We start from the raw sequence: 9,533 nt of genomic DNA, 5'->3' as shown, positions 1-9,533 counted from the left end.
ATATGTTTCAAAATAAGCTACATATAAATTATCATAATAAGGGAGTTTGACAAAGCTTCTAATTATTATTTTATTACTAATATGATTCTTTTTTATCTCTACATTCCAGGAACCAATAAGAAACAGCATAAAACTCCAAGATAAATAGTAATAAATCTAAAAAATAATGTAAGAAACTCTATAAAAAATTGTAAAAGTTTATTGAGAGACATTAAATGAACTAAATAAATGGTGTTATATTTCATATATATATTTATATTTAAAGGTTGTAAAATTTGAATATAATACAAAGATCCAATATTTTGAATTTATCTTTCAGTGTAATTTAAATCAAAGTACCACAAAGGGGGTGTGTGTCGGGGGTGGGGGGGAGTGAGAGAAAGAGAGAGATAAGATCTGATAAGAAGTACAAGTGAAGAATTACCAAACTCTGAAGATGACAAGAGAAAATAAAGTGAAGCTTGCTTTGCATAAATCAAGAAGAGATCAATTGACAGAATATAAAAGAGGAAGTCTCACAAACATAGAGGTTATCTTAATGTATAAAGGAGATCGTTTCTCAGATCAACGCATTAAAGGTTTTATTTTCTGTCTGATTTTTTAAATAAGAGTGCTGGGAAAATCAAACAGCTATGTAGAATAACATAAATAACTACTAACTCCCATTATGCAAAAAATATAGGTAGGTTAAGAAATGTGAAAAATATTCAATCTTAGTATAAATATCAATATTTTTATTTCAACGTAGGAAAGAATATATTAAACACAATATTAAACGCATAAACATTAAAAGAAATTCACAAATTTGGCATTTAAAAATAAACCTCTGCTCATCAAATGACACCATAATGAGAATAAAATGTAAGCCACAAAATATAAGTTCTTAAAAATAAATAGGAAAAAATAAAAATATCACTCCACCATTGGCAAAATAATTTAGTAGGGATATTACATCACAATGAAGAAATTCCGACTCCTACAAAAGATCTGGAAAGTGTGTTTGCCCTAAGATAAATGTACATTAAAACCACAGTAAGATAGATTTACACTCCCTATATATTGGCCAATATTTAATTCTTAAAATCCTAAGCATAGGTGTGGAGTAGGGGACAAACATGCACACTGCCTGTGAATGTAACTGTCCAAGAACTTTGAAAAAATATTTAACAATGTCAAGTAAAATTAAAGTTACATAAACCTTAGGTTGGGTGTGGCAGCTCATGCCTGTAATCCTAGCACTTTGGGAGGCCAGGTTGTGGATCACCTGAGGTCAGGAGTTCGAGAATAGCCTGGCTAACATGATGAAACCTCATTTCTACTAAAAATACAAAAATTAGCCAGCCATTGTGGCGGGCACCTATAATCCCAGCTACTTGGGAGACTGAGGCAGGAGACTCACTTGAACCCTGGGGACGGATGTTGCAGTGAGCCAAGATCACGCCACTGCACTCTAGCCTGGGCAGCAAGAGGGAAACCCCATCCACTTGCCAAAAAAAAGATACATAAACTTGTTTGGCAAAGTGGCTCACGCCTGTAATTCCAGCACTTTGGGCGACCGAGGCAGGTGGATCATCTGAGGTCAGGAGTTTGAAACCAACTTGACCAACATGGAGAAAGCCTGTCTCTACTAAAAGTACAAAATTAGCCGAGCATGGTGGCCCATGCCTGTAATCCCAGCTACTCAGGAGGCTGAGACAGGAGAATCGCTTAAGTGTGGAGGTTGCATTGAGCCGAGATTGGGCCATTGCACTCCAGCCTGGGCAACAAGAACGAAACTCCGTCTCAAGAACAAAAACAAAAATTAACACACAGAAACTAACTCTAAAGATCAGTGATTTACTCTTAAGTACACACATTTGAGAAATTGTTGCATATGTGTGTCAGGAGTTATGTACAAGGTTGTTCATAGACATACCGTTGTAATTGCCAAAATGGGACTTAAACTGTCAACAAACAGTAACATTGATAAATAGATTATGGTAGAGTATACAGAACTTAATGAATTAAAATAAATAAAATACAGCTCTAGGCAACATGTAAGAAAATCAAATAATATTTAATGAAAATATATGAAATATGATTACATTTACATGAGTACTGACAAACAAGAGTATACACACATAGCTTATGAATGTACATTTAAAATTAAAAATATGGTTACTATTGAAATCAGCAGAATATTTCCTCTGGGAAATGTAGGCCTTTACATTTGGAAAATATCATTTGTGGAACTTCTGTAGTAATGGTAATACTTTACTCTTTGAAATGAGTGGTGGATACATTGCTGCTTGCTTTTAATTATTTTGGAAACTCTACATATATTTTATGCACATACATTAAAATCTGTGAACAAATATAAATTTTAAAAGTGTTAATTACAGATACTACAAGCCTCATGGGCACACAGTACTCATTATTTGTGAGACAGATCATGATATGGTCTTTCATTATTTTGAGTAATAACTCTGGATGAGATCCATGGTGAAAACAAACCTATAATGAATCCTTTTTATACTCCTTGTCTAATTAAACAATTGAAGCAAAAGCAAAAAAAAAAAAATATATATATATAGCATGGGTTCTTGAGAAATAAATTAAAATGGTTTATAAAAAGAACTATGTTTGTATAAGAAGATGAGTTTATTTTGTAGTTGTTGAAATTGACGTATCATTCGCGAACACTAGGTAGCCTCACCAAATGACTTAACTATACAGTATAATGTAGAGGATTATTGTCTCTAGTAGGAAACTACTAGTATTAGAATAGTTTGGTGTGTTAAGTTTTTTTAGTACAGTACTCTAAACTGTACAACCATTTAATTTTCCCATTTTGCTTTTCTCATCAAAAAGCTTAATCAATTGTCTTTATTATATTCTTATAAATACCCTCAGGAAAGGTGGGCAATCATGAAATAGAAAATGGAGCCAGAGAAGGAGGAATAAAGAGAAAAGGAAGAGAAATATAACAAAGAGGAGGAAAAAATCAAAAATGGAAGAAAGGAAAGATAAAGGAAGACAGAGAAGGGGGGGGTCCGAGGGAATGAGGAAAGGAAAGAAGAAGAAAAGAAGAAAGGAAATAAAGGAGGAGGTGCGACTGTAGGTAAAGGAAGGATGGAGAAAAAGAAGGCAGTTGGGCAGGGAGGAAGAAAAGAAGGAAAGAAGGAAAAGGAAGTTGCATCAGTGTTGCCTGTTAATGCTTTATATTACAATGAAGAAAATATTACCTATAGGCTACTCAAAAATGAAAGTTGCTTTGAAAAAATCAAAGAGGCATGGATAATATATATCTGAAATGTATATTTATAATCAATAGAAACAATATTCATTAGAATGACTTAAGTAGCAAACATAGTTGAAAGAAATATATAAAGATTCACAGCAGAAAATAATGATAAAAAGAGGAGGAAAAATAGCATTGGGAATTTTATTTGCTGGATTGTTGGTTTCATGATACAAAACACTGGGAATAATGTTGTGGGACTGACAATGGGGATTCATCTTTAAAGCTCTTGTTGTAACTTTGTGTACATAAAAATGAATTTGATTATGGAACAAGGAATTTCATGATTAAATTAAGAGATAAGCTCTTTTCTGTCAGAATATACTTGCATCATTACTTTAATCTTTTATAAATATTTTTGACAAAATCAAAGGTAATATACCAATGGTAGAAGTTTACATCTATAAACAGTGTAACAATTGATAAATTATTTACTTGGCTGTTGAAACTAATTTTTCAGAAGGCAAATAAACAACCAACAAATAAAAACTGCTAATCTAGACAACAATGTGGCAAATAGAAAATTTTTTTTCAGTTCTTTGAGAAATCACCAAACTGTTTTTCAAAATGGATAAACTAATTTACATTGCCACCAGCAGTATATAAGTATTTCCCTTTCTCCACAATCTTTCCAACATCTGCTATTTTTGACTTTTTGAAAATAGCCATTCTGACTGCTGTAAGGTGGAATCTCATTGTGGTTTTGATTTGCATTGGTCTGATGATGAGTGATTTGAGCATTTTTTCATATGCTTGTTGGACATATCTTATTTTGAAAAGCATTTGTTCACGTCCTTTGCCCATGTTTTAGTGGGGTTACTTATTTTTTCTTGTTAACTTCTTTATGTTCCTTGTAGACTCTGGATATTAGACCTTTAACAGATAATACAGTTTATAACTATTTTCTCCCATTCTGTAGGAATGGTGCTGGCCTCATAGAATGAGTTAGGGAGAAGTCTTTCCTTCTCATTTTTTTTGGAAGTGTTTCAGGAGGAATGGTACCAGCTCTTCTATATTTATACTGTAGAATTTGGTGTGAATTTATCTTGTGCTGGGCTTTTTCTGCTTGGTAGGCTTTTTATTACTGATTATATGTTGGAACTCATCTTTGCTCTATTCAAGGATTCAGTTTCTTTCTGGTTCAATCTTGAGAGGTTGTATGTTTCCAGAAATTTATTCATTTTTCCTAGGCATACTTACTGAGTCTTGCTTCTTTATCCAACTTGCTAGTGTATGCCTTTTAATTGAGTCATTTAGCTCATTTACATTTAAGGTTAATATGGATACGTGTGAATTTGTTTTTGTCATCATGTTGTTAGTTGGTTACTATGCAGATTTGTTTGTGTCATTGCTTTATTATACCAATAGTTTATGTCTGTATTTACTTATTTATTTTTAGTTGCTGGTGATAGTCATTCTTTTCTATATTTAGCACTTATTTAAGGACCTCGTGTAAAGTATGTCTGTTAGTAATAAATTACCTTAGAACTTGTTTGTCTAAAAAGAATCTTACTTCTCCATCACTTAGAAATTTAGTTTGGCTGAATATGAAATCCTTGCTTGGAATTTCTTTTCTTTCAGAATGCTAGATATAGGTCTCTGTCTCTTTTTGCTTGTAGAGTTTCTGCTGAAAAATTCACTGTTAGACTGATAGGGTTCCCTTTATAAATGACCTGTTCCTTCTCTCCAGCTCCTTTAACATTTTTTCTTTCATGTAATCCTTGGAAAAATCTGAGGACTAAGTGTCTTGGCGATGGTCATCTTGTATATTATCTTGCAGAGGTTCTCTGTGTTTCCTAAATTGAATGTTGGCCTCTCTAGTATGTTTGGGGAAATTTTTATCTATAATATCCTCAAATGTTTTCTAAGTTGCTTTCTTTCTCTCCCTTTCTTTCAGGGATGCCAATGTGTCATAGAATTGGTCTCTTTACATAATCCCATATTTCTCAATGTTTTGTTTATTTTTCTTGATTATTTTTTTCTGACTGAGTTTTTTGGTCAACCAGTCTCTGAGATTCTTTCTTTAGCTTGGTCAATTCTATGTTAATGCATGTGAGTGTATTGTGAAATTCTACAGTGAGTTTTTTAGCTCTGTCAGAGCAGTTTGGTTATTTCTTAAAATTGACTTTTTTTTTTTTTTCTTTCAATTCCTGTGTTGTTTCATAGTATGCCTTACATTCCTTAGATTAGGTTTCTACTTTCACCTGATTATCAATGATCTTTGTTCCTATTCATATACTGAATTATATTTTTGTTATTTCAACTCTTTCAGCCTAGTTGAGAACCATTGCTAGGGAACTAGTGAAGTCATTTGTAGGTAAGAAGGCACTATTGGCTTTTTGAGTTGCCAGAGTTCTTGCACTGATTCTTTCTCATCTGCATGGTCTAACGTTCCTTCAGTCTTTGAATTTGCTGTCCCTTGAGTGTAGTTTTCTGTTTTTATCTTCTTTGATGCCCTTGTATGTTTGACTATGGTATAAAGCGGATTCAGTCAACTGGTTTCATTTCTGGAAGATTTTAGAGGGCCAAGCCTCTGCTCAGCACTCCTGGGTTGTGTGCTTAATTATCGGGGTTTGGTACTGGGCCCTTAACTTTGTCCTCTGCCCCCTTAAGATTAGAAACCTGCCGTGTTGAAGGGACTGAGGTATTCGTAGTCCACTAGCCCCAACCCTCTGGTGGGTGGTGCCGGCAAAAACATTTCATTGAGGCAGTGGCAGTGGTACTTACTCACTTCTGTGTACCAGCAGCCTATCAATGTGTCAAATACTAACTAGCATATTTTGGTTTTATTCCCCTAGCTTTTGTTGGGTTTACTTTTTTTGATTTGTTTGTTTAACGTTTTATTTAAATTTGTGTCTACCTTACTCAAATTGATTTTTATTTTTTTTTAATTTTTTTTTCACCTAATTGGTTGTCCTTCCAAAATTTTTCTTTCTGTAAGTGGTTATTTACTGTTTTCTGAAATGTAAAATCAAAATATTAAACATGATTTCTAGCTAAGTTATTTTATCTTCTTTACCAAACTCCTTGATCTTATGTTCAATGAGATAAAAAGCTACAAATAATTTTACTTCTTCATTCCTCTTAGCATAAGTTCCTAGTTTTGATTACTTGTTTATAGTTTTTAATTTTTTAATTGAATATTTTCTTCTCTCTGTTTCTTTTATCTTGAATTATTTATCAGTTATATTTTACATTCTTACTTTTAATCATATTCCCCTCACATATGATTATATCTAGGCAAGATTCATTTCTCACCGAAATCTCCAGCACATTATTTTTCCCTGTAAGGAAATGGGTTCTAAATTATTGTTTAGTTACAATCTTTTCTCATGCACTTTTTTCCCCAAATGTATTACTGGGTGATATGTTCTCTGAAAGCTTGTATTTCCCCAAATATCTTTATTTTACCCTGGCAGAAAATGTCCTTTAGCTGAGTATGGAATTATTGGCTTGCAATTCTTTTTCTCAAATACTCTGTGGGATGTTACTTTAAAATCGGATGACACATTAAAATTAGAATCATCTGTAGAAATTCTAAATAGTATCATTCACTGATTTACTCAGAGATTCTTATATGTTTGCTGAGAGTTTTGACTCATTGCTACTGTTTTTTGACACCCTTGGGTTATTCTAATGTGCAAAGAGCTTTAAAACCATTGACTTAAAATAAGGTCTATATTTATTTCTTCAACTTTTAGCTTCTAGCTTTATAGACAAGTTTTATTACAATCAATTTATCCTGTCTTTTATTTCTTTTTTGCCTTTTATAATGTGATATATTATTTCTATTTGGAAACCTTTTTCTTTATATATATATATACACTTCAGGTCTTTTTCTAGATGTGTCTTCTCTTTATCCTGTCGATAATATGGTCATGCCTTATTTATTTCTATTCATTTAAAACTTCTCCAACTCTGCATTCAGTCATAGCTAGCAATTTCCGATTCATAATGGCTTAATTGTAGTACTTGAGTAATAGAACTTACCCAATGTTACTTTAAATTACCATCATTTTGGTATCTCTTATGTTACAGTTCTAGTGGCAAAAATTTCAAAATCAGTTTCACTTTGCTGAGATCATGGTGTCAGTAGAGCCATACTCTTTTCAGAGGTTCTGTAGAGAACTCACTTCTTGACTCTCTGACCTTCTGGTCTTTTGGCATACCTTGATTTGTGGTTGCACCACTCTAATTATGCCTCTGTTGTCACATTGCCTTCCCCATTTCTAAGTGTCAAATCTCCACTTCTATCTATATATAAGGGGACAGATTATTGTATGTAGGGCTCACCTAGACAATCCCTCCATCTCAAAACTTAAATTTAATCACATTTGGAAAGCCCTTTTTGTAACATTCACAGGTTCCAGGAATTAGTACATGAATGCCTTTGTGGGGCCATTAATCTGTCTGCCACATCGTTCCATTACAATTATAGTCTTAATTATCATGTCAGAGTATGTAAACATATTTTAGATCTATAGATGCTACAAATAAGCATGCTTTTATGACATATTAATTAATGTATGTGATTAAAAAGGAAAATTATCCAATTTAGATAGTATTTTTTAAGCATTTATAATTGAATCTGTAGTAGAGAACCAGTTGTCTATGGGAAGAAAATTATCCTCCCAATCTGTATACTAGAATAAGTGGCAAGAATTTACATTTACTTGAGCAAATTCTTTGCTACTTGCTATTTAAGGCTTAACATATAGTCTTTTTTTTTTTTTTTTTTTGAGACAGAGTCTCGCTCTGTCGCCCAGGCTGGAGTGCAGTGGCCGGATCTCAGCTCACTGCAAGCTCCGCCTTCCGGGTTTACGCCATTCTCCTGCCTCAGCCTCCCGAGTAGCTGGGACTACAGGCACCCGCCACCTCGCCCGGCTAGTTTTTTGTATTTTTTTAGTAGAGACGGGGTTTCACCGTGTTAGCCAGGATGGTCTTTTGCAAAATAAACATGACAGTTTTTGTTGTAACTTTACCCCACCATCTATGAAGTTACTTCATGAGATGTTGTATGGATACATGAAATGTTAGTACCACATTTAAACATATTTTCTTCTAAATGTGTGCATACCACTCATATTAGTAAAAGTGAAGTCTAAACTGAGTTAACTGAGGTTTCAAAATTTAGTGGCTTAAAGAAAATAAATTCTTATTGAGTTATTATGTAGTAGGAAAAAAGAAGAGGTATTACTGTTTTGGCCTCACGTATAAAAGTATGAAAGGTAAATAAGATCATTAATACCTAAAATTATTTTACTTAGGTGAATTTACTATTATTTTTCTCAGCTGTTGAATGTGTGTTGTACATTTGTGTATCCGTATTTTACGGAAACTACATTTTTTTCATGACTGTTCTATTTCCTGCTTTAACATGAAATCTAATCACATGGTGATTGAGCAAAATTTAAGCCAATAAACAGCATACACTGTTATTGGTTGTTAACATATTTATAAAATATTTTATTTAAGTGATAATTAAAACATAACATTAAACCATATTTCAGAGTTAGAAGAATCATCTTGAATTTCCTAAATCTCAGAAGTCTTTAAATCATTGATAATTTCTCAGATTTTTAAGAGTTTTGATGTCTAGTAAGTATTTTTATGTAAATGATTAAGGAGTAGCCTTTTTTTTTTTTTTCTGAAAGTTACATGATTTTTCACTCTCCTTCCCTCTCATCATGTGATGACACACCAAGAAGACACTCACCAGATATTGGCACCTCAATATTGGACTTCCAAGTCTCCAGAAATATTTCAGCATCCCAATTTTTCCTGCAGCCTTAGTTCTCTGAGCCCAAGAAAATACAATGATTTCCTGCATCCAATCCTGGAAGCCACAGACCTCACACTTCCACATCCCAGGAATCCTTACTGGCATTCTCCAGTGTCCACCCAAAGTGCAACAGTAGCACAGTAAGAATGCTGTAGCACACCAAAAAGGCAGCCTGTGAGACCAAGAAATCCAAAATGTGTGCTTTCCATCACCTGAGAGCTCCCTCTCTGGGGTTGTGAGAAACAACCCCTTCCCTATCAGTGGCACTAACTTTGTCTGTAGGCCTGTAAAAATAGAGTGGCATCCTTGCCCTTCTGTGTATATCCCTGCAACAGGGATGACATGAGGCACCCAGAGCAGTGAGACTGAGAGTTGGCTATCTAAAATTAAAGGCAGTCACTCTGTGCCCACCAGCATATTGGTCTCCATGCTCAGACTCATGTATAGAGTGGACCCACCTCCCATCCCTCT

This window comes from Piliocolobus tephrosceles, chromosome 2 (assembly GCF_002776525.5).
Source record: "Piliocolobus tephrosceles isolate RC106 chromosome 2, ASM277652v3, whole genome shotgun sequence".
Lineage (NCBI taxonomy): Eukaryota > Metazoa > Chordata > Mammalia > Primates > Cercopithecidae > Piliocolobus > Piliocolobus tephrosceles.
The sequence above is the reverse complement of the archived record's forward strand: the minus strand, read 5'-3'. Positions refer to the sequence as shown.